At 46.4% G+C, this 24,426-nt stretch overlaps 1 protein-coding gene and 1 pseudogene across 2 annotated transcripts in view; one reads left to right on the top strand and one right to left on the bottom strand.

Moving 5' to 3' along the window:
• The window catches only part of LOC130277649 (zinc finger protein 569-like), a 614,204-nt gene that overhangs the window by 18,379 nt on the left and 571,399 nt on the right, over positions 1 to 24,426 (top strand). The window lies entirely within an intron of this gene.
• Positions 399 to 24,426, bottom strand: part of LOC130282478 (oocyte zinc finger protein XlCOF6-like) — a 44,008-nt pseudogene continuing 19,980 nt past the window's right edge.

Raw genomic sequence — 24,426 nt, 5'->3', positions numbered from 1 at the left:
CTTTTCTTTTTGAATTTCCTTTCTGCCTGACCACAGTGCTCTCTGCTGATATTTTAGGAACTGTCCAGAGTAGGAGCAAATCCCCATAGCAAACCTATCCTGCTGCGGACAGTTCCTAAAATGGACAGAGGTGTCAGCAGGGAACACTTTGGTCAGACAGAAAGGAAATTCAAAAAGAAAAGAACTTTCTGTGGAGCATATAGCAGCTGATAAGTACTGGAAGGATCAAGATTTTTTTTTTTATAGAAGTAATTTACAAATCTGTATAACTTTCTGGCACCAGTTATTAAAATAAAAATGTTTTCCAGGGGAGTACCCCTTTAATCGTAATCATATGCTGCTATATGATGCAGGTGTTCCTTAGATTCGTCATTCTCCATCATCTGACCACATCTCCATATTCTTCAGCCGGATGTTACTTTTCCTTTTGGACACTGAAGATCTTTGTCTTGCTTCTTGGATGCTTTCCCAGAGAGCAGGTTCAATCTTGGTTACAAGTAATAGCTGATATATATGATCAGGGGAATGATGTTTTTCTGCAGCAAATGATTGGCAGAATATATTATGGACTAAATATTCAGTGGCGCATCATTTTTGCATCCGTTAGTATGAAAAGTCAGCCACCTACAGACTCCGGGGATACTACTACTCCCATCATGTAACATACCTGTTTCCATGATGGGAGTAGTAGTTCCTGGCTGCAGGCGACTGGGGAGGTTACATTAGTGCTTGTACTACTATCCCCTGCAATGTATAGAGTGTTTTAACTATCATTTCCAAATACCCCGCCGGGATCCTTGAATGGCCGGTACCAAGGAGCCATTCAGGGCTCCCGGCGGGGTTTTCAAAAGCACTTTGGGGGGCAGACATATAGCGCTATATATCTAGCACCGCAGCGCAGCCGGTGTGGCGCCATATTTTGTGTTTTGCCGTAGAATGTGTTACATGACTTAGCACATTCCAGTGCTGGACAAAGACAGCTCCATTGGCTGACACGCGCACACCCGCTCCCTACCATTGGTTCCTGGGAGGGCTGGGGGGTGTGTGTGCGCGCGCGTCACGTGACCACAAATATGCTGTCTCAAACACCGTTCCCTTCAGTGTGAGTTCGGCTACCACAGTAAGAGGATGTCTCCTGCTGTGATAGCCGAAGCGCTGCGGCTGCAATGTTATTTGCGCTGCGGCTGTAATGTAATTGATTCCTCGCTATGGGGACCGTGCGCCCGCGGGGGGGATCTCAGCGCTGCGGCTGACATTACATAACAGCCGCAGCGAGAATAACATTGCAGCCGCAATGATTCAGCTATCACAGCAGCAGCCATCCTCTTACTGAAGGGAACGGTGTTTGAGACAGCATATTTGTGGCACGCGCAACCCAAACCCCCGTGTGACCGAGTCCCAACAAGAACACTGTTGTTTCTTCTCTATTCTCTGGAGAGTTTCAATATTTGTTTTCTTTATAAAATACTTTTACTAAGAATAAATCAAAATATCTTCTTTCCTGTGTGACTTCTCTCATGTCTAACAAACACAGTAGGGTGCAGGGAAAATACAATAAAATTTAACTTTTATTCCATGTCCATAAAATATTCATAATTTATCTGTACATTTCCCTCATTCTAAACATGAAGGTGGCTTCTCTTATGGATACCAAGATATGATTTGGCTTTATAACTGTTACGCCGAGCGCTCCGGGTCCCCGCTCCTCCCCGGAGCGCTCGCTTCACTCCCTCCGCTGCAGCGCTCCGGTCACGTCCTCTGACCCGGGGCGCTGCGATCCTGCTGCCAGCCGGGATGCGATTCGCGATGCGGGTAGCGCCCGCTCGCGATGCGCACCCCGGCTCCCCTACCTGACTCGCTCCCCGTCTGTTCTGTCCCGGCGCGCGCGGCCCCGCTCCCTAGGGCGCGCGCGCGCCGGGTCTCTGCGATTTAAAGGGCCACTGCGCCGCTGATTGGCGCAGTGGTTCCAATTAGGGTTTTCACCTGTGCACTTCCCTATATTACCTCACTTCCCTTGCACTCCCTTGCCGGATCTTGTTGCCTTAGTGCCAGTGAAAGCGTTCCTTGTGTGTTCCTTGCCTGTGTTTCCAGACCTTCTGCCGTTGCCCCTGACTACGATCCTTGCTGCCTGCCCCGACCTTCTGCTACGTCCGACCTTGCTTCTGCCTACTCCCTTGTACCGCGCCTATCTTCAGCAGCCAGAGAGGTGAGCCGTTGCTAGTGGATACGACCTGGTCACTACCGCCGCAGCAAGACCATCCCGCTTTGCGGCGGGCTCTGGTGAAAACCAGTAGTGGCTTAGAACCGGTCCACTAGCACGGTCCACGCCAATCCCTCTCTGGCACAGAGGGTCCACTACCTGCCAGCCGGCATCGTGACAGTAGATCCGGCCATGGATCCCGCTGAAGTTCCTCTGCCAGTTGTCCCTGACCTCACCACGGTGGTCGCCCAGCAGTCACAACAGATAGCGCAACAAGGCCAACAGCTGTCTCAACTGACCGTTATGCTACAACAGTTGCTACCACAGCTTCAGCAGTCATCTCCTCCGCCAGCTCCTGCACCTCCTCCGCAGCGAGTGGCCGCTCCTGGGATACGCTTATCCTTGCCGGATAAATTTGATGGGGACTCTAAGTTTTGCCGTGGCTTTCTTTCCCAATGTTCCCTGCATCTGGAGATGATGTCGGACCTGTTTCCCACTGAAAGGTCTAAGGTGGCTTTCGTAGTCAGTCTTCTGTCCGGAAAAGCCCTGTCATGGGCCACACCGCTCTGGGACCGCAATGACCCCGTCACTGCCTCTGTACACTCCTTCTTCTCGGAAATCCGAAGTGTCTTTGAGGAACCTGCCCGAGCCTCTTCTGCTGAGACTGCCCTGTTGAACCTGGTCCAGGGTAATTCTTCCGTTGGCGAGTATGCCGTACAATTCCGTACACTTGCTTCAGAATTGTCCTGGAATAATGAGGCCCTCTGCGCGACCTTCAAAAAAGGCCTATCCAGCAACATTAAAGATGTTCTGGCCGCACGAGAAATTCCTGCTAATCTACATGAACTTATTCACCTAGCCACTCGCATTGACATGCGTTTTTCTGAAAGGCGTCAGGAACTCCGCCAAGATATGGACTCTGTTCGCACGAGGCGTTTCGTCTCCTCGGCTCCTCTCTCCTCTGGTCCCCTGCAATCTGTTCCTGTGCCTCCCGCCGTGGAGGCTATGCAGGTCGACCGGTCTCGCCTGACACCTCAAGAGAGGACACGACGCCGTATGGAGAACCTCTGCCTGTACTGTGCTAGTACCGAACACTTCCTGAGGGATTGTCCTATCCGTCCTCCCCGCCTGGAAAGACGTACGCTGACTCCGCACAAAGGTGAGACAGTCCTTGATGTCTACTCTGCTTCTCCACGTCTTACTGTGCCTGTGCGGATGTCTGCCTCTGCCTTCTCCTTCTCTACAGTGGCCTTCTTGGACTCTGGATCTGCAGGAAATTTTATTTTGGCCTCTCTCGTCAACAGGTTCAACATCCCAGTGACCAGTCTCGCCAGACCCCTCTACATCAATTGTGTAAATAATGAAAGATTGGACTGTACCATACGTTTCCGCACGGAGCCTTCTTATGAGCATCGGATCTCATCATGAGAGGATTGAACTTTTGGTCCTCCCCAATTGCACCTCGGAGATTCTCCTTGGACTTCCCTGGCTTCAACTTCATTCCCCAACCCTGGATTGGTCCACTGGGGAGATCAAGAGTTGGGGGTCCTCTTGTTCCAAGAACTGTCTAAAACCGGTTCCCAGTAACCCTTGCCGTAACTCTGTGGTTCCTCCAGTAACCGGTCTCCCTAAGGCCTATATGGACTTCGCGGATGTTTTCTGCAAAAAACAAGCTGAGACTCTACCTCCTCACAGGCCTTATGATTGCCCTATCGACCTCCTCCCGGGTACTACTCCACCCCGGGGCAGAATTTATCCTCTCTCTGCCCCAGAGACTCTTGCCATGTCCGAATACGTCCAGGAGAATCTAAAAAAGGGCTTTATCCGTAAATCCTCCTCTCCTGCCGGAGCCGGATTTTTCTTTGTGTCCAAAAAAGATGGCTCCCTACGTCCTTGCATTGACTACCGCGGTCTTAATAAAATCACGGTTAAGAACCGCTACCCCTTACCCCTCATCTCTGAACTCTTTGATCGCCTCCAAGGTGCCCACATCTTCACTAAATTGGACTTAAGAGGCGCCTATAACCTCATCCGCATCAGAGAGGGGGACGAGTGGAAAACGGCATTTAACACCAGAGATGGACACTTTGAGTATCTGGTCATGCCCTTTGGACTGTGCAATGCCCCTGCCGTCTTCCAAGACTTTGTCAATGAAATTTTTCGTGATCTGTTATACTCCTGTGTTGTGGTATATCTGGACGATATCCTAATTTTTTCTGCCAATCTAGAAGAACACCGCCAGCATGTCCGTATGGTTCTTCAGAGACTTCGTGACAACCAACTCTATGCCAAAATTGAGAAATGTCTGTTTGAATGCCAATCTCTTCCTTTTCTAGGATATTTGGTCTCTGGCCAGGGACTACAGATGGATCCAGACAAACTCTCTGCCGTCTTAAATTGGCCACGCCCCTCCGGACTCCGTGCTATCCAACGCTTTTTGGGGTTCGCCAATTATTACAGGCAATTTATTCCACATTTTTCTACCATTGTGGCTCCTATCGTGGCTTTAACCAAGAAAAATGCTGATCCCAAGTCCTGGCCTCCTCAAGCAGAAGACTCCTTTAAACGACTCAAGTCTGCCTTTTCTTCGGCTCCCGTGCTCTCCAGACCTGACCCTTCCAAACCCTTCCTATTGGAGGTTGATGCCTCCTCAGTAGGAGCTGGAGCTGTTCTTCTACAAAAAAATCCTTCCGGGCATGCTGTCACTTGTGGTTTTTTCTCTAGGACCTTCTCTCCAGCGGAGAGGAACTACTCCATCGGGGATCGAGAGCTTCTAGCCATTAAATTAGCACTTGAGGAATGGAGGCATCTGCTGGAGGGATCAAGATTTCCTGTTATTATCTACACCGACCACAAGAACCTCTCCTACCTCCAGTCGGCCCAACGGCTGAATCCTCGCCAGGCCCGGTGGTCTCTGTTCTTTGCCCGATTTAATTTTGAGATTCACTTTCGTCCTGCCGATAAGAACATTAGGGCCGATGCTCTCTCTCGTTCCTCGGATGCCTCAGAAGTTGATCTCCCTCCGCAACACATCATTCCACCTGACTGCCTGATCTCCACTTCTCCTGCCTCAATCAGGCAGACTCCTCCAGGAAAGACCTTTGTTTCTCCACGCCAACGCCTCGGAATCCTCAAATGGGGTCACTCCTCCCATCTCGCAGGTCATGCGGGCATCAAGAAATCTGTGCAACTCATCTCCCGCTTCTATTGGTGGCCGACTCTGGAGACGGATGTTGGGGACTTTGTGCGAGCCTGCACTATCTGTGCCCGGGATAAGACTCCTCGCCAGAAGCCCGCTGGTTTTCTTCATCCTCTGCCTGTCCCCGAACAGCCTTGGTCTCTGATTGGTATGGATTTTATTACTGATTTACCCCCTTCCCGTGGCAACACCGTTATTTGGGTGGTCGTTGATCGATTCTCCAAAATGGCACATTTCATCCCTCTTCCTGGTCTTCCTTCTGCGCCTCAGTTGGCTAAACAATTTTTTGTACACATTTTTCGTCTTCACGGGTTGCCTACGCAGATTGTCTCGGATAGAGGGGTCCAATTCGTGTCTAAATTCTGGAGGGCTCTCTGTAAACAACTCAAGATTAAATTAAATTTTTCCTCTGCATATCATCCCCAGTCCAATGGACAAGTAGAAAGAATTAACCAGATCCTGGGTGATTATTTGCGACATTTTGTTTCCTCCCGCCAGGATGACTGGGCAGATCTCCTTCCATGGGCCGAATTTTCGTATAACTTCAGGGTCTCTGAATCTTCCTCCAAATCCCCATTTTTCGTGGTGTACGGCCGTCACCCTCTTCCCCCCCTCCCTACCCCCTTGCCCTCTGGTCTGCCCGCTGTGGATGAAATTTCTCGTGACCTTTCCATTATATGGAGAGAGACCCAAAATTCTCTCTTACAGGCTTCTTCACGCATGAAGAGGTTCGCGGATAAGAAAAGAAGAGCTCCCCCCGTTTTTTCCCCTGGAGACAAGGTATGGCTCTCCGCTAAATATGTCCGCTTCCGTGTCCCTAGCTACAAGTTGGGACCACGCTATCTTGGTCCTTTCAAAATTTTGTGTCAAATTAATCCTGTCTCTTATAAACTTCTTCTTCCTCCTTCTCTTCGTATCCCTAATGCCTTTCACGTCTCTCTTCTCAAACCACTCATCCTCAACCGTTTTTCTCCCAAATCTGTTCCTCCCACTCCTGTTTCCGGCTCCTCGGACGTCTTCTCGGTCAAGGAAATTTTGGCTGCCAAAAAGGTCAGAGGGAAAAATTTTTTTTTAGTAGACTGGGAGGGTTGTGGTCCTGAAGAGAGATCCTGGGAACCTGAGGACAACATCCTTGACAAAAGTCTGCTCCTCAGGTTCTCAGGCTCCAAGAAGAGGGGGAGACCCAAGGGGGGGGGTACTGTTACGCCGAGCGCTCCGGGTCCCCGCTCCTCCCCGGAGCGCTCGCTTCACTCCCTCCGCTGCAGCGCTCCGGTCACGTCCTCTGACCCGGGGCGCTGCGATCCTGCTGCCAGCCGGGATGCGATTCGCGATGCGGGTAGCGCCCGCTCGCGATGCGCACCCCGGCTCCCCTACCTGACTCGCTCCCCGTCTGTTCTGTCCCGGCGCGCGCGGCCCCGCTCCCTAGGGCGCGCGCGCGCCGGGTCTCTGCGATTTAAAGGGCCACTGCGCCGCTGATTGGCGCAGTGGTTCCAATTAGGGTTTTCACCTGTGCACTTCCCTATATTACCTCACTTCCCTTGCACTCCCTTGCCGGATCTTGTTGCCTTAGTGCCAGTGAAAGCGTTCCTTGTGTGTTCCTTGCCTGTGTTTCCAGACCTTCTGCCGTTGCCCCTGACTACGATCCTTGCTGCCTGCCCCGACCTTCTGCTACGTCCGACCTTGCTTCTGCCTACTCCCTTGTACCGCGCCTATCTTCAGCAGCCAGAGAGGTGAGCCGTTGCTAGTGGATACGACCTGGTCACTACCGCCGCAGCAAGACCATCCCGCTTTGCGGCGGGCTCTGGTGAAAACCAGTAGTGGCTTAGAACCGGTCCACTAGCACGGTCCACGCCAATCCCTCTCTGGCACAGAGGGTCCACTACCTGCCAGCCGGCATCGTGACAATAACATTTCCCACATTCTGAACATGAATATGGCTTCTCTCCTGTGTGACTTCTCTCATGTGTAACAAGGCTTGATTTACTTGTGAAACATTTCCCGCATTCAAAACATAAAAATGGCTTCTCGCCTATGTGAGTTCTCTCATGTCTAACAAGATGGAATTTATCTCTAAAACATTTTCCACATTCTGAACATGATAGTGACTTCTGCCCTGTGTGAGTTCTCTCATGTCTAACAAGCTTAGCTTTACCAATGAAACATTTCCCACATTCTTAACATGAAAATGGCTTTTCTCCTGTGTAGGTTCTCTCATGTGTAACTAGATGTAATTTCTCTCTAAAACATTTCCCACATTTTGAACATGATAGTGACTTCTCCCCTGTGTGAGTTTTCTCATGTCTAACTCGATCTGATGTAGTTGAGAAACATTTTCCACATTCTGTACATGAATATGGCTTCTCTTCTGTGTGAGTTCTCTGATGTAAAATCAGATGTGCTTTAGCAGTAAAACATTTCCCACATTCTGAACATGAATATGGCTTCTCTCCTGTGTGAATTCTCTCATGTATAACAAGATATGATGTAGATGAGAAACATTTTCCACATTCTGAACATGAATATGGCTTCTCTCCTGTGTGACTTCTCTCATGTGTAACAAGGCTTGATTTACTTGTGAAACATTTACCGCATTCTAAACATAAAAATGGCTTCTCTCCTGTGTGAGTTCTCACATGTCTAACAAGATGGAATTTCTCTCTAAAACATTTCCCACATTCTGAACATGATAGTGACTTCTCCCCTGTGTGAGTTCTTTCATGTCTACCAAGCTTAGCTTTACTTATGAAACATTTCCCACATTCTAAACATGAAAATGGCTTTTCTCCTGTGTGGGTTATCTGATGTGTAACTAGATGGAATTTCTCTCTAAAACATTTCCCACATTCTGAACATGAATATGGCTTCTCCCCTGAGTGAGTTCTCTCATGTCTAACAAGCTTAGCTTTACTTATGAAACATTTCCCACATTCTAAACATGAAAATGGCTTTTCTCCTGTGTGGGTTATCTGATGTGTAACTAGATGGAATTTATCTCTAAAACATTTCCCACATTCTGAACATGAAAGTGGATTGTCTCCTGTGTGAGTTCTCTGATGTTTACCAAAACCTGATTTACTTGGGAAACATTTTCCACATTCTGAACATGAATATGGCTTCTCTCCTGTGTGAGTTCTCTCATGTATAATAAGTCGCGATTGACTTTGACAGCGTTGCCCACATTCTGAACACACATACAGCTTCTTTCTTGTGTGATTATTTTGGTGCATAACAAGAGCTGATCTTTTTGTAAATTGTTTCCCACATTCATCACAATAGAAACCTTTCCCATGTTCCTGATCTGTCCTTGTGGTAACAATGTGTGGTTGGTCAGGGGAAGGTTCCCCATGATCAGGTGGATTATTATAGGATAGATCTGGATGGACATTAGGGGTAAGGAGATCTTCTCCTGAGGAGCGCTCCATGATCTCTCCATCTTCTCCTGAGGAGCGCTCCATGATCTCTCCATCTTCTCCTGAGGAGCGCTCCATGATCCCTCCATCTTGTCCTGAGGAGCGCTCCATGATCTCTCTATCTTGTCCTGAGCAGCGCTCCATGATCCCTCCATCTTCTCCTGAGGAGCGCTCTATGATCTCTCCATCTTCTCCTGAGGAGCGCTCCATGATCTCTCCATCTTCTGTTTAAAAAAAAAAAATTTGAAAGTTTTTATTTTTCTGAGAAGTAGAGAAATTTCTATTGGGCAGGAAACACACACAGTTTTTTTCATGCAGTTTATGGAGTAGACTCCGCCTCATTCCTGGCCATGATTGGGCTTGGCTGTTTTTTTGTTAACCCCTTCCCACAGATGGACCTATATATACATTAGCAAATAGACGCTCGTTCACGTATTGCTGCGCTCTAATCCAGACAGTGTGACCGCAGCATTGATCAGGGCGACAGAGGACGTAAGTTCCCTCCAATCCTACAATGCGATCGTGGGGGTCCCGATGGTAGCCATGGCAACCATAGACCTCCAAACCACCTCTGGTTACCCGACTACAGAAACCAATCAGGCTCTGCATCGTAATGTATTATAAGTGTCAAGTCTCCTAATGGGGCAGTAAAAAAGTAAAAATAAAAGTAAAGTTAAATCTAAAATAAATATACACAATCCCCATTTCCCCCCCCCATTATAAATATTGGTATTAGTTAAAGTTGAAATTCCCGCTCTGCCCGACCCTGTATGTGGGGGCAGAACCAGGGGGGGAGAGGATGGCGGTGGCAGCCACCACTATATAGTGGTGCCCAAGCTGTAGCCCTTCCAGATGTTGCAAAACTACAACTCCCAGCATGCCCAGACAGTCTGGGCATGCATGGAGTTGATGTTTTGCAACATCTGGAGGCCTACAGTTTGGACACCACTACACAGTAGTCTCCAAACTGTTCTCCTCCAGTTGTTGCTAACTACAGACCCCAGCATGCAGTGATAGACCATACATGCTGAGAGTTGTAGTTTTGCAACAGCTGGAGCCACACTGGTTGCAAAACCCTGAGTTAAGTAACAAACTCTGTGTTTTGCAACCAGTGTGCCTCCAGCTGTTGCATAACTACAACCCCCCAGCATGCACGGACAGCCAAAGGGCATGCTGGGAGTTGTAGCTGGAGGTTTGCCCCCCCCCCCCCCCCCATGTACAGGATACAATCACACAAGCGGGGGTTTACAGTGAGTTTCTCGCTGCAAATTTTGAGATGCAGCAAATTTTCCGCCGCAGCTCAAACTCCCAGCGGGGAAACTCGCTGTAAACCCAACCAGTGTACCCTAAAAACATCACAAAAAATAAAAAGTAAAACACTACATATACGGAAATACCCCATATGTGGACGTAAAATGCTCTGCGGGCGCACAACAAGGCTCAAGAGTGAGAGTGCCATGTACATTTGAGGTCATTTGCACAGGGGTGACTGATCGTTATAGCGGTTCTGACAAACGTAAAAAAAAACACCCACATGTGACCCCATTTTGGAAACTACACCCCTTACGGAACGTAACAAGGGATATAGTGAGCCTTAACACCCCACAGGTGCTTGAAGTATTTTCGTTAAAGTTGGACGTGAAAGGAAGCGTGGCTTGCCGCAGCCGAAGATGGCCGCCAGACTTTAGAGCTCCGCACCTGAAATTAGCTCCATTTGCAGCCCACGGCCTTTTCTTCCATGAGGAGAGGAGTTCGTCAGCGCAGGAAGACCCCACAGACCGGTCTACCACGTCTGCTTCCTCCGGGTGGGATTGAGCACTACTTCTGTGAGTCCCCCCTTTCTGCCCCGGCCTCCCCGCCAGCTTCTCCAGCTCCAGGCTGTGGTCCCACTCCGTGCAGAAGGAGCTGTCGCCGCAACGGACAGAACATCCAGTCCCCATGGTGCCTCAACTGGTCCTCTCCTGCTGCGGTCTTCAGGATCGGGTAAGCTGCTCGGTGTGGATGCATGCCAGGCTCCTGTACACCCCGGAACAGTCCCAGCCGTTCGAGCAGCAGCGCAACAGCAGCAGGCCCCGGGCCTCAGCTCCTTCTGCTACCTGTGCCCCACTGCTAGTCTGTGAGACCTGTACCCTGCCCTCTCTAACTCCGGACTCCCTACTCAGGCAGAAAGTTGTAGGGGACCCCCCATTGGCTGTAAAGGAGCCCTCCATTCCGGAGCCCCCGTGAGTGCTCTGCTGAGGGCCTTCCTACCTGGCCTGCCGCTCCTGTCCTATCCCCTCCTGTAGGAGGTAGCTGGACCCCTGTGGCCCACCCTGAAACCTCTCCTCAGCCGCAGGGACTTATGTCCTCTCATAGGCCCTCTGGGGGAGCCCCTGGGGTGGTACCCTTGTTGGGCCCCTCCTCGGCCCCGAGATCGCCGTGGTCCCCCCGTCTTGTGGCAGCCCACCATGATTGGGACGGTGGGTCGGACCTTGAATGCTCCAGGATTCCCGCTTCTGCCCACACTATCTATGGATTTCAGCCAACTACTCTCCCACCTCCCCTTTAAAGATTTCAAGGCTCTCATTACTGAAGTTAAAGGTGCTTGTATAGGTGAAATTGCCGTGATGCGCAAGGATCTTCAACATGTCTCTAACAGGGTGGAGGATTTGGAGGGGGCTCAAGACTCTACAAGATCCTACATTGCAAAGCTCCAGGGTACTCTGTCTGCCCAGACGGACTCTCAATGATCTGCACTCTCATGTTGAGGACCTTGACAATAGGGGGAGGCGTAATAACATCCGAGTAAGGGGTCTCCTAGAGGATACACAAGCTGAGGACCTCCACGTCACTTTGGAAGCTATCTTCAACATTGTCCTAGGAGAACCTCCGTCCCACAAGATTAAACTGGATTGAGCTCATCGTGATCTCCGTCCCCACCCGACTAACTGCCCTCCTCGAGATGTCATCTGCTGTGTGACGGACTTCCAACTGAAGGAGAGGATAATGGCTAAATCACGCTCTCTTAAGAACTTTGATTTTGATGGGGGTCCTATCCAGTTGTTTCAAGATCTCTTGTGGATTACTCTGCGTAAATGGCGTAATTGTTGCAGCCTCTCTTATTTACTTTGCGTTCTGCACCGATACCATACAGATGGGCCTTCCCGTTTGCTCTGCAGGCTAGGAGAGATGGACGATCTGCTGTGTTGCGGTCCTTCACAGACTTGCCGGATTTCTGTGCTGCATTGGACATCCCTGTTCCCCAGCTTCAGGACTGGGGATTGATTCCCCCACCCCCCTCCCTACCGCCAGTGTGGCAGATAGAGCATGGGAAGCGCTCCAGAAGTGGCCGGGTGGCTTCTCAAGCAGGCTCTCCGGGTCCTGGAATGGACACCCCCCCCTCTGAAAAGATTGCTTGGGACTTGTAAGCTGGGACTGTAGTATGTCTGGAGGTCTCTCTTGCACCTCTCTCTCTCTTCATAACTGTTACTATTATGCATTTTTGTTCACTAGCTATGTTGATTGCCATCCCTAGGGACGTTATAGTTGGGCTGTCTCATCGTATGGCCTTCAGGCGGGACTCCTACTCTGGTTAGTGGTTCCTTTTGGAGTGTTCTTCCACCGTCCCCCTCTGAGGCCATGGTAAATGATACTATGATGTGGTTCATATATGTTTGGTTGTATTATTCTGCCGTATTTGTCTCCTCTCTGGCATCTCTGCCATTGGTTCACTTCTGGTTTTGTTTGTAGAGTCCTCCCTTCCTGTTGTCGAATGTTCTGTGTGTCTTCCCCCAGTCTTTTGCCTTCTTTGTCTCTCTGGCTACTTGCCCCTTTCTCTCCTTTTCTCTTCTTGGTCTGACAGAAGCTGGTGGTATACTCCCTTCATTTACTGGTCTGCCCAGGATACCCCTGCTGCTCTGAGTGAGTACTTTGCTACACAACAGTTCCACACCTTTATAGTTCTTTATGGCAAGGTGCGTCTCCATGAATGTGAAGGGTGTAAACACCCCCACTAAGCGGCATCTGCTGCAGAGGGAACTTGTAGCCTTGAAGGCGGATATAGTATATGTCACGATCACACCCTATCGGTCCAGCCAAGATGCTAGAGAGAAAGTGTGATGGTCCAAGGGTTAAAGCCGCCAGACCTCTGGGTATCCACTACTAGTCCCAGCAAGTCACGAAATTAACCCTTAGATAAACGTGTTTCCACCAGAGCTGCATTCAGAAAGGTGAGCTCATATTTAGAGATCAAAGACCAGAGCTGATTAGTTAAACATTTAATCTGATAAAAGGTATCACAGTGCTGACTATATAAAAATACAGAAACAAATGACATACAGGTACAAAAATATATAAAAAAGAGTTTAGCAAGTTCAGAAAGCAAAAATGAAGTTCTTACAGCGTAATAGTATAGCAGTCCATGAGAGTGGGTCTCCAGCTTTTCTTAGGATGGTCTTGTCAGCTTGGGGCACAGATCTTAACACTGACTCTAGCATTGTTAAATATTATATATCTATCTCCTTTTTGGCGGGACTCCATTCCCCCCTCCCCTCTGGTCCCACCAGGGGGAGGGGGGGCATCTCTTATCTCATATATGGGACCAGAGACCCCTTACATCCTGCTACTTCAAAGGGCCTTTGACTTCAAAAGAGGAAAACAGCAGACAGGCCCCAATTGACTGCAATACACAAAAACAAAGGATACACCGTCTGAATGACCCCTCACCCCCCAGGTCTTAGTTTATACATAGATGCAATTATAAAACACATGTATGTTTCCATAATCAGGCTTTGGGCCTGACAGTATACCTTCAGGAGACGCACTTTGACAGGACGGGATCATTTCACTTTCTCCAACATCTTTACCCCCAGGCATATTTGGCATCCTCTGATAGGAAAGTAGCGGGGGTGGCTATTCTGATCTCTAGGCCCAGCCCTTTGCAGATCTCCACCTCCGATGCTGACCCGTCGCCGGGTAGGTTCGTGATTTTGCTGGGGACCATGGGGGGCAAACAACTGCTTCTCTGTAATGTGTACTCTAACACCACCCAGATTCCTTTTTTGCGCCGGGTCCTCGCCAGTCTTCTTAAATACCCTCCCACGGCCTGGTTATTAAGGGGAGACTTGAATTTGTTTTTTTTCTCCCTCCGCTGACAGTCACTCGCTTGTGGGCTCCTTGCTGTCCTCTCCCCAGTTGCGGTTATCTACGCTTTTTCGGCGACTGATTCGTTCGGCTGGGCTTTATGATTTATGGCGCCTTAACCATCCCTCGGACCGTTCTCTCTCTTTTTACTCCCATCCTCACAAACTACACACTCGTATTGACTATTTTTTCGGAAATCTCCCTCTTGTGCGCATGCTCTCCTCTGCTTCCCTAGAACCTTTCACTTGGTCGGATCATAGCCCTGTCCTTGTCTCCTTTTCTCAGTTTATTTCTACTCTACGCTGCTGTCACTGGCGCCTTAATGACTCTTTACTTAAACCCCCTGCTTCCCGGGATTCAATCTTGGCAAGCATTACTGACTACTTTGCTGAAAATGAGGGCTCTCTTGTGGGAAGCTCATAAGGCGGTAGTCAGAGGCCATTGCATTGCTTTGGGTTCTAGACTAAAGCGTGATGCCATGGCTTGCTCCCAGGAACTAAGGGCCGAGATCTCTACCTTAGAAGCCCTCCTCTTGACTGCTCCCTCTCTCTCAGTTCTGAGGCGTTTGGTCACTGCACGGTCTCAATTGGGGGACTTGGCCCTTCATAAAGTGGAAAGGCAATTGCTTTACGCTAAGCAGCGATTTTATGAAAAAGGCAACAATGCCCACACTATGTTGGCTAGATGTCTGTGGGACCGCGCGGCTGCCCAGACCCCCTCTGCTCTGAGAGACTCTGAGGGCACCCTTCACTATCATCCTGACTCAATTTCCCACCTCTTCCAAGACAATTACTCTAAACTGTACTCTCTTCCCTTGCATCTTCCTGTGGACCCTGAGGGGCAGGCCGAGGTACTGGATTCCTTTCTCTCTAGATGTCGTTTACCGGCTCTTTCCGTGATTGATGGGGAGTCCCTTAACGCCCGTCACCCTTGAGGAATTGTTTTCCATACTCAAATCCTTGCCGACGGGACGCTCCCCGGGCCCTGATGTTTTTACGTACTCGTATTACAAGACCTATTCTTCTGTCCTTCTTCCTAGACTGGTCCCACTGTTTAAGTCCTTTCTTGGTGGAGAGGGGATCCCGCAGTCCTTCCAACATTCTCAGATTACGCTGATCCCCAAGCCAGGAAAAGACCCTCGTGATTGCTCCAGCTATAGGCCCATAGCCCTTTTGAACTCTGACCTGAAGCTGTTCTCTAAAGTTTTGGCTGCCCGCCTCTGTACTTTTTTGCCTACCCTTATACATAAAGATCAGGTCGGCTTACTCCCCTGTTGTCAGAGTGGTGATAATACGAGACGTGTTGTTGACCTTATAGATCTTGTCAATAGGAGATCTGAGCAGGCCTTGATTCTGAGTTTAGACGCTGAAATGGCTTTTGATAGGTTGGTCTGGCCATTTATGTTTGCTACTCTTCAGGGTCTCACAGCTCTGCAGGGTCTCTACTCCACTCCCACTGCTTCTCTTAAACTCCCGACTGCTTCTTCCTCGACCTTCACTCTACATAATGGCACCAGGCAGAGCTGTCCGTTGTCCCCCGATTTTTGCGCTTTGTATAGAACCGCTTGCTGCCTTGATCCGGGGGGACCCGGACATCTCTGGTATATCTCTCCATGACAGGACTTTTAAGATCTGCCTCTTTGCAGACGATGTTTTGCTGACCCTTACTAACCCTCTCATGTCCTTACCCTCCTTATATAAATTTCTGCATAGGTATGGCCTAGTTTCTGGTTATAAGGTCAATCTCTCAAAGTCAGAGGCTATGCCTGTCAATCTTCCTTCGTCTGCAGTGGCCCTTCTTCAGGCTAACTATTCTTTACGGTGGTCTCCCATCGCCATTAAATACTTGGGGGTTTCACTTTCTCCTAGCTACTCTTCTCTATACTCTGCCAATTTTCTTTCCCTTTTTCGAGAGCTGCGTGCATTATTAGATAAATGGAGATTGCAATACATTTCTTTTGGTCGCATTGCTGCTGTCAAAATGACCATTCTTCCTAAGCTGCTGCTATTTTTTTGAGACGTTACCGATACGTGTTCCCCTAGCTGCGTTCGTTTCAGTCGGACATTTTTTGGTTTATTTGGGATGCTAAGTGACACCGGCTTCCTATGTCAGTAATGATGGCGAGCCACCTCTCTGGGGGGTTGGGGGTGCCGGATGTAACGAAATATTATTGGGCGGCCCATCTACACCATCTGGCGGCCTGGCCTTCCCATCACGCCTACAGTAAGTGAATGGAACTGGAAAAACTCTGGTCCTCCCCGCCAATCTCCCTAACATGTCCTCTATTAGGCCCTATGTCTTTTTCGAGATGTGTGTGGACTTTTTGCTCCAGGCGGATTGGGCTTCTTTCCCCTTTCTCCCCCATGCAGTCCTTTCTTAATCACCCTGACTTTCCCCCTGGGTGTACTTCCTATATGGTCCGGGTATGGGGTTCCCGAGGTCTTTTTTGTTGGGCAGATGTAGTGGACCCTGTCACTCGTACCCTCTTGTCATTTGATATGATAGTTACCCGTTGGGAGCACCCTGCCTCTGAACAGGCCCACTATACTCAGCTTAGGCATTATTTATCCTCGAAAAAGGGAACGCTGACTGTGTCACTCCCGTCAAGCTTTGAGAGGCTGTGTAGGAGTGGGCCTCAGACACGGAGTTTACTCTTGAGTATCTATTCTTTACTAATTTCCCCTCCAGACGATGTCTCTCCTTCTCACCGTTATATGGCCCGATGGGAGGATGCTCTCAATACTACTATAACGATCCACAAATGGAGAGTCATCTGGGAAAGGGCTTCCCGGGCTTCTATCTGTACAGCATACACAGCATACAAGGAGACGCAATTTAAGATGCTTATGGGATGGTACAACACTCTGGTTCTGCTCAATAAACTGAACCCTGATATTCCTCCACAGTGTTGGAGATGTGGTGTGGGACGGGGTGATGTCTTCCACATATTTTTGTCCTGTCCGCTAATAGCACCGTATTGGGGAGGCGGGGTCCAGCAATTGATCCGTGAGGTTTTGGGTGTGGTGGTTCCCCTGGACCCCTTTGTTTACTTATTGCACTTGTCTACAAGAGCTGTGGCCAAAAAGCCATTCAAGTTGTTCTTACACATGGTCCTGGCGGCCAAAACCCTTATTGCTAAGTACTGGAAGCAGACTTTGCCCCCGTCGGAGGACGAGCTGATCGCTAGGGTGCGTGAAATTCGTTCCCTGGAGTCTCTCACTGCCTCTTTAAATAATACCACCCAGCAGTTCCTCTCGGTATGGGACAGATTCACTGATAGGTGACCTCCCTGACTACTCCTTCACACTTCTACTATTTCCTTTCACTCTTCTGGATTCCCTTCTCTTTTTGTGTCCCCCATATGTGTGATTCATCTATATGTCGTTATTGATTGGTGTCCCCCCCTTATTTTTATGTATTTTTTGGAGCCGGATTGGATTGGTCGTGTACTAGACTAGTTCATCGTGTTTACTGAAGCTTTGCTTAAATATATTGTTCTATAGTGATGGATGTTCCTTCTTTATCCTAAAGGGACTTACCTCCCTGACATTTGTTGTCTGTATAGTTTTCTTTGTTGACAAATTCAATAAAAATTTACAGTTGAAAAAAAAAAAGTTGGATGTGAAAATGAATTTTTATCATTTCTTCACTAAAATGCTGGTGTTATCCCAAATTTTTCATTTTCACAAGTGGTAATAGGAAATAACCCCCCCCCCATAATTTGTAACCCCATTTCTTCTGAGTATATAAATACCCCATGTGTGGATGTAAAGTGCTCTGCGGGAGCACTACAGTGCTCAGAAGGGAAGGAGCACCATTGGGCTTTTGGAGAGAGAATGTGTCTGGAATTGAAGGCCAAGTGCGTTTACAAAGCCCCCAGGGTGCCAGAACAGTGGACCCACCCCACATGTGACCCCATTTTGGAAACGACACCCCTCACGTAATGTAATAAGGGGTACAGTGAGCATTTATGCCGCACAGGTGTCTGACAGATTAAACATTTTTCATTTGCACAACCCACTGTTCCAAAGATCTGTCAAAGGCCAGTGGGGTGTAAATGCTCACTGCACCCCTTATTACATTCTGTATTCCATGAGGGGTGTAGTTTCTGAAATAGGGTCACGTGGGGTCCATTGTTCTGGTAGTACGGGGCTTTGTAAACGCACATGGCCCCCGACCTCCATTCCAAACAAATTCTCTCTCCAAAAGCTCAATGGTGCTCCTTCTCTTCTGAGCATTGTAGTGCGCCCGCAGAGCACTTTCCATACACATATGGGGTATTTCCATACTCAAAAGAAACAGGGTTACAAATTCTGGGGGCATTTTCTCCTATTACCCCTTGTAAAAATGTAAAATTTTGGGGAAAACTAGCATTTTAGTGAAAAAATAAATACATTTAATTTACACATCCAACTTTAACGAAAAGTCGTCAAACACCTGTGGGTTGTTAAGGCTCACTGTACCCCTTGTTACGTTCCATGAGGGGTGTAGTTTCCAAAATAGTATGCCACGTAGTATTAGCAATTGAATGATTGCTATAAATAGTCCCCTATGGGGACTATTAAAGTGTAAAAAAAAAAAAAGAAGTTAAAAAAATTTAGAAAAACCCCCTCCCCCAATAAAAACGTAAATGGTCCCATTTTCCCTATTTCACCCCCAAAAAGTGTAAAAAAAATATTTTACATACATATTTGGTATCGCTGCATGTGTAAATATCTCAACTATTAAAATGAAATGTTAATGATACCGTACAGTGAACGGCGTGAACGTAAAAAAAATTAAATCAAAAATAGCTCTTTTTTTAATAACATTTTATTCCCCAAAAAATTTATTAAAAAAGTATTACGTTTTATTTAAGCAAATATGGTATCAATAAAAAGTACAGATCACAGCACAAAAAATGAGCCCTCATACCGCCGCTTATACGGAAAAATGAAAAAGTCCTAGGTCTTCAAAATAGGGGGATTTTAAACGTACTAATTTGGTTAAACAGTTTGCAACAGTAATAGAAAAGTGTATAACCATGGGTATCATTTTAATTGTATTGACCCAAAGAATAAAGAACACGTGTCATTTTTACCGTAAATTGTACGGTGTGAAAACAAAACCTTCCAAAATATGCTAAATTGCGGTTTTCTTTTTAATTTCCCCACACAAATAGTATTTTTTGGTTGCGCCGTACATTTCATGGTAAAGTGAGTGATGACATTACAACGGACAACTGGTCGCGCAAAAAACAAGCCTCATACTAGTCTGTGGATGAAAATATAAAAAAGAGTTATGATTTTTTTAAAGGCGAGGAGGAAAAAACGAAAACGTAAAAATAGAATCCTTGAGGCCCAAATGGGCTGAGTCCTTAAGGGGTTGAAGTGACAGTGGTCAGATGTGCAAAAAATGCTCTGGTCCTTAACCTCTTAAGGACGTAGGGCGTAGGGTGTACCTGTATGCCCTACGCCCGGTCTCTGTAAATAAAACTCGTCATGACCCCGCGTCATACCGGGTCGGTCCCGGCGGCTAATAGCGTGCGGCACCAATCGTTGTGCCGCGTGCTATTAACCCTTTAGACGCGGCGATCAAAGTTGATTGCGCGTCTAAAATGAAAATGAAAGCTTCCCGGCAGCTCAGTCGAGCTGATAGGGACCATTGCGATAAAATCGCGATGTCCCGATCAGCTAGCACGCGAGAGGAGGTCCCCTTACCTTGCTCCATCGTGTCTGATCGGCGATTGATTGCTCCAAGCCTGAGGCTTGAGCAATCGACCGCCTATAACATTGATCAATGCAAAGCTATGGCTTTGCAGGGATCAGTATATGAGATGAGTGTGTGCAGTGTTATAGCCCCCTATGGGATAAAAATGATCAGTATAAGAGATCAGTGTGTGCAGTGTTATAGTCTCCTATGGGATAACAATGATCAGTATAAGAGATCAGTGTGTGCAATGTTATAGTCTCCTATGGGATAACAATGATCAGTATAAGAGATCAGTGTGTGCAGTGTTATAGCCCCCTATGGGATAACAATGATCAGTATAAGAGATCAGTGTGTACAGTGTTATAGCCCCCTATGGGATAACAATGATCAGTATAAGAGATCAGTGTGTACAGTGTTATAGTCTCCTATGGGATAATAATGATCAGTGTAAGAGATCAGTGTGTGCAGTGTTATAGTCTCCTATGGGATAACAATGATCAGTATAAGAGATCAGTGTTATAGCCTCCTATGGGATAACAATGATCAGTATAAGAGATCAGTGTGTGCAGTGTTATAGTCTCCTATAGGATAACAATGATCAGTATAAGAGATCAGTGTGTGCAGTGTTATAGCCCCTATGGGAGCTATAACATTGCAAAAAAAAAAAAAAGAAAGTTAATAAAAGTCATTTAACCCCTTCCCTAATAAGTTTGAATCACCCCCCTTTTCCCATTAAAAAAACAAACAAAAAAAAACTGTAAATAAAAACAAAAACATATGTGGTATCGCTGCATGCGGAAATGTCCAGATTATAAAAATATATCGTTAATTAAACCGCACGGTCAATGGCGTACGCACAAAAAAATTCAAAATAGCGTATTTTTGCTCACTTTTTATATCATGAAAAAATGAATAAAAAGTGATCAAAAAGTCCGATCAATACAAAATGGCACCGATAAAAACTACCCATTAACCCACATACGTGGAAAAAAAAAAAAGTTATAGGGGTCAGAATAGAAGAATTTTTATACATTTTCCTGCATGTAGTTATGATTTTTAATCAAACCTATATAAGTAGGGGATCATTTTAATCGTATGGACCTACAAAATAAAGAGAAGGGGTCATTTTACTGCGTAGAAACGGAAGCCCCCAAAATTTACAATATGGAGTTTCTTCTTCAATTTTGTCGCACAATTTTTTTTCCGTTTCGTCGTAGAATGACTAATGTCTCTGCAAAGTAGAATTAGTGGCACAACCCCCTTTTTACTCCTGGTTTGCACCGTACTGACTTTTTAGGGACGACAATCGGGAGGAACACTCGTCCTAACACCTTCTTGGACGGAACGAGACTGAAACCCTAGGAGGCACTGGTCCCAGAACGCTCCCGCACACCGATAGTTCAGATGCAATACCTACAACTAGATCATTTTATTCGGACCATGGGACAGGCCCTGTTCCTGGCTAGACCGCTCTCGCCTTTGGAGCAGATGTGCGCCTCTGACTCCGCGCCCCTCAGGCCTGTTTCACAAATTTATTGCTTACTTATGGATAAGGCTGAGCAATCGCCTCCCAGGTATGTGGGGGCGTGGGAGTCGGAGCTGCACACGACCTTTGCACCCTCGGACTGGATGACTGCTTTTACCATGTGTCACCGACTGTCAGTATCATGTAGGGCGCAGAAGACTAACTTTAAATTACTATCCCGGTGGTACAGGGTTCCTTCTACTCTACACCGCATGTACCCCACTGTACCGGACTTGTGTTGGCGTTGTGGCGCACCCGGTGGACCGATGACCCATATTTGGTGGTCATGCCCCTCACTGGCTCGTTTCTGGGAAGTGGTGGTTGCCCGCATCGCCTCCATAACTGGTGTGACTTACATGAACCACCCAAAAACCCCTCTAGGGCATTGGCACACTTCCTCCTCATGGCAGCGAGGACTGTCATACCCAGACATTGGAAAGACCCCTGCCCCTCGACCATTTCTGAATGGTACAAGGAGGTACTCTTCCTGTGCCGTATGGAGGAACTGATGGCAGACTCCTTTGGCTTCCCTGGCTCACTTTTGTTGACTCGCCCCTCTACACAGCGGCTGACAGTGCCTGAGGAGGGCGAGGGGGGTGGCTGCGCCCTTGAGTAGAGATTCAAGTGAGTACCCGAGTCCCAATGTTTCTTTCTCCTTCTCTTCTAACCCTCCGTGTTTCTCCCCTTGTCATCTTTTCCTGCTCTCTTCTCTTACCCTTTCTTTTTCTTTTTCGTTTAACTGACGCTTATCTCTTCCTAACACATTAAGATATGGAGACATGTTTATTGAATGTTTAACTACTTGTATGATCTAGTACAACCCATTGCTATCCACGGCATTGTATATTGCCCTCAGATGACTTTCCTTTCCTATTGGTACTTTGTACCAGATGTTCATTGCCTTATTTTTTTTAGTCTGCTGAGGATTCTCATTGTGTGCTCTATCAATGCTCTTTGATACTGTTTATTGCTTATTTAATAAAATTCTTTTAAAACCGTAAAAAAAAAAAAAAAAAAAAAGAATTAGTGGCGCAAAATATAAGCCATCATATGGAATTTTATGTGCAAAATTGAAAGTGTTATGATTTTTGGAAGGTGATGAGGAAAAAATGAAAATGCAAAAAAAACGAAAAACCCTATGTCCTTAAGGGGTTAAAAAAAAAATAAAGTATATAAATTAGGTATTTTGGGACCCCAAGGCATCTGCATCTTGATATAAAATATCCTAAATAACAGGAAGACCCCAAATCCACACGGTGCTCTGTCATGTCGGAGGCCGGTGTCCTGGAGCTCTAGGGCCACATATGGGATATTTCTAAATACGTCAGAATTAGGGGAATAAATGACATATCGGCCGGAAAAATTTACATTTTTAAATTCCACCTTCACTTTATTTTAATTTCAATGAAACACCTAAAGGGTTAAAAAACCTCAAAAAAAGTCATTTTGATTACGTTGAGGGATGCAGTGTTTATAATGGGGGATTTATAGGGGGTTGTAACATTAAGGCCCCTCAAATCTACTTTAGGACTGAACAGGTGCCTAAAAAAAATCCCCGAAACATCCTAAAAAAGTAAAAGAACAATTAAGAAATGAGGCGACATAAATAAGACAGATTGTAAATGGGAATTAATAACTAATTTATGGGGCAGGACGATCTTTATTACATGTAGAGAAGCTGGAAGACTTTTTCACATAAAATTGCAGAATGTATCAACCAGAACTTATCACTAACATTAACCCCTTAAGGACCAGAGCATTTTTTGCCCATCTGACCACTGTCACTTCAAGCATTAATAACTCTGATGCTTTTACCTTTCATTCTGATTCAGAGATTGTTTTTTCGTGACATATTCTACTTTATGTTATTGGTAAAATTTCATTGATACTTGTATCATTTCTTGGTGAAAAATTCCAAAATTTTATGAAAAAATTGAAAATATTGCATTTTTCTAACTTTGAAGCTCCCAGCTTGTAAGGAAAATAGACATTCCAAATAAATTATATATTGATTCACAAATACAATATGTCTACTTTATATTTGCATCATAAAGTTGAGATGTTTTTACTTTTGGAGACACCAGAGGCTTCAAAGTTCAGCAGCAATTTTCCAATTTTTCACAATTTTCAAAATCAGAATTTTTCAGGGACCAATTCGGGTTTGAAGTGGATTTGAAGGGTCTTCATATTAGAAATACCCCACAAATTACCCCATTATAAAAACTGCACCCCCCAAAGTATTCAAAATGACATTCAGTAAGTGTGTTAACCCTTTAGGTGTTTCACAGGAATAACAGCAAAATAAAGGAGAAAATTCAAAATCTTAATTTTTTACACTCATGTTCTTGTAAACCCAGTTTTTTTTTATTTTTACAAGAAAAAAAAGGAGACAAATCCTCTCAAAATTTGTAAACCAATTTCTCTCGAGTAAGGAAATACATCACGTGTGTATGTCAAGTTTTCGGCGGGCGTAGTAGAGGGCTCAGAAGGGAAGGAGCGACAATGGGATTTTGGAGAGTGTTTTTCAGAAATATTTTTTGGGGGGCATGTCGCATTTAGGAAGCCCCTATGGTGCCAGAACAGCAGAACCCCCCCCCCCACATGGCATACTATTTTGGAAACGACACCCCTCAAGGCATGTAACAAGGGGTCCAGTGAGCCTTAACACCCCACAGGTGTTTGATGACTTTTCGTTAAATGTTTATTCCAGGAAAAAACTTTTTTATATATATCAACTGGTTCCAGAAAGTTAAACAGATTTGTAAATTACTTCTATTAAAAAATCTTAATCGTTTCAGTACTTATGACCTTCTGAAGTTAAGGTTATTCTTTTCTGTCTAAGTGCTCTCTGATGACACCTGTCTCGGGAAACGCCCAGTTTAGAAGCAAATCCCTTTAGCAAACCTCTTCTAAACTGGGCGGTTCCCGAGACACGTGTCATCAGAGAGCACTTAGACAGAAAAGAACAACCTTAACTTCAGAAGCTGATAAGTACTGAAAGGATTAAGATTTTTTAATAGAAGTAATTTACAAATCTGTTTAACTTTCTGGAGCCAGTTGATATATATATAAAAAAGTTTTTTCCTAGAATAACCCTTTAACCCCTTAAGGACTCAGGGTTTTTCCGTTTTTGCACTTTCGTTTTTTCCTCCTTACCTTTAAAAAATCATAACCCTTTCAATTTTCCACCTAAAAATCCATATTATGGCTTATTTTTGGCGTCGCCAATTCTACTTTGCAGTGACATTAGTAATTTTACCCAAAAATGCACGGCGAAACG

Source organism: Hyla sarda, chromosome 1, assembly GCF_029499605.1.
Source record: "Hyla sarda isolate aHylSar1 chromosome 1, aHylSar1.hap1, whole genome shotgun sequence".
NCBI lineage: Eukaryota > Metazoa > Chordata > Amphibia > Anura > Hylidae > Hyla > Hyla sarda.
Note: the sequence above shows the minus strand (reverse complement) of the source record. Positions and strands in the feature narration are given on the sequence as shown.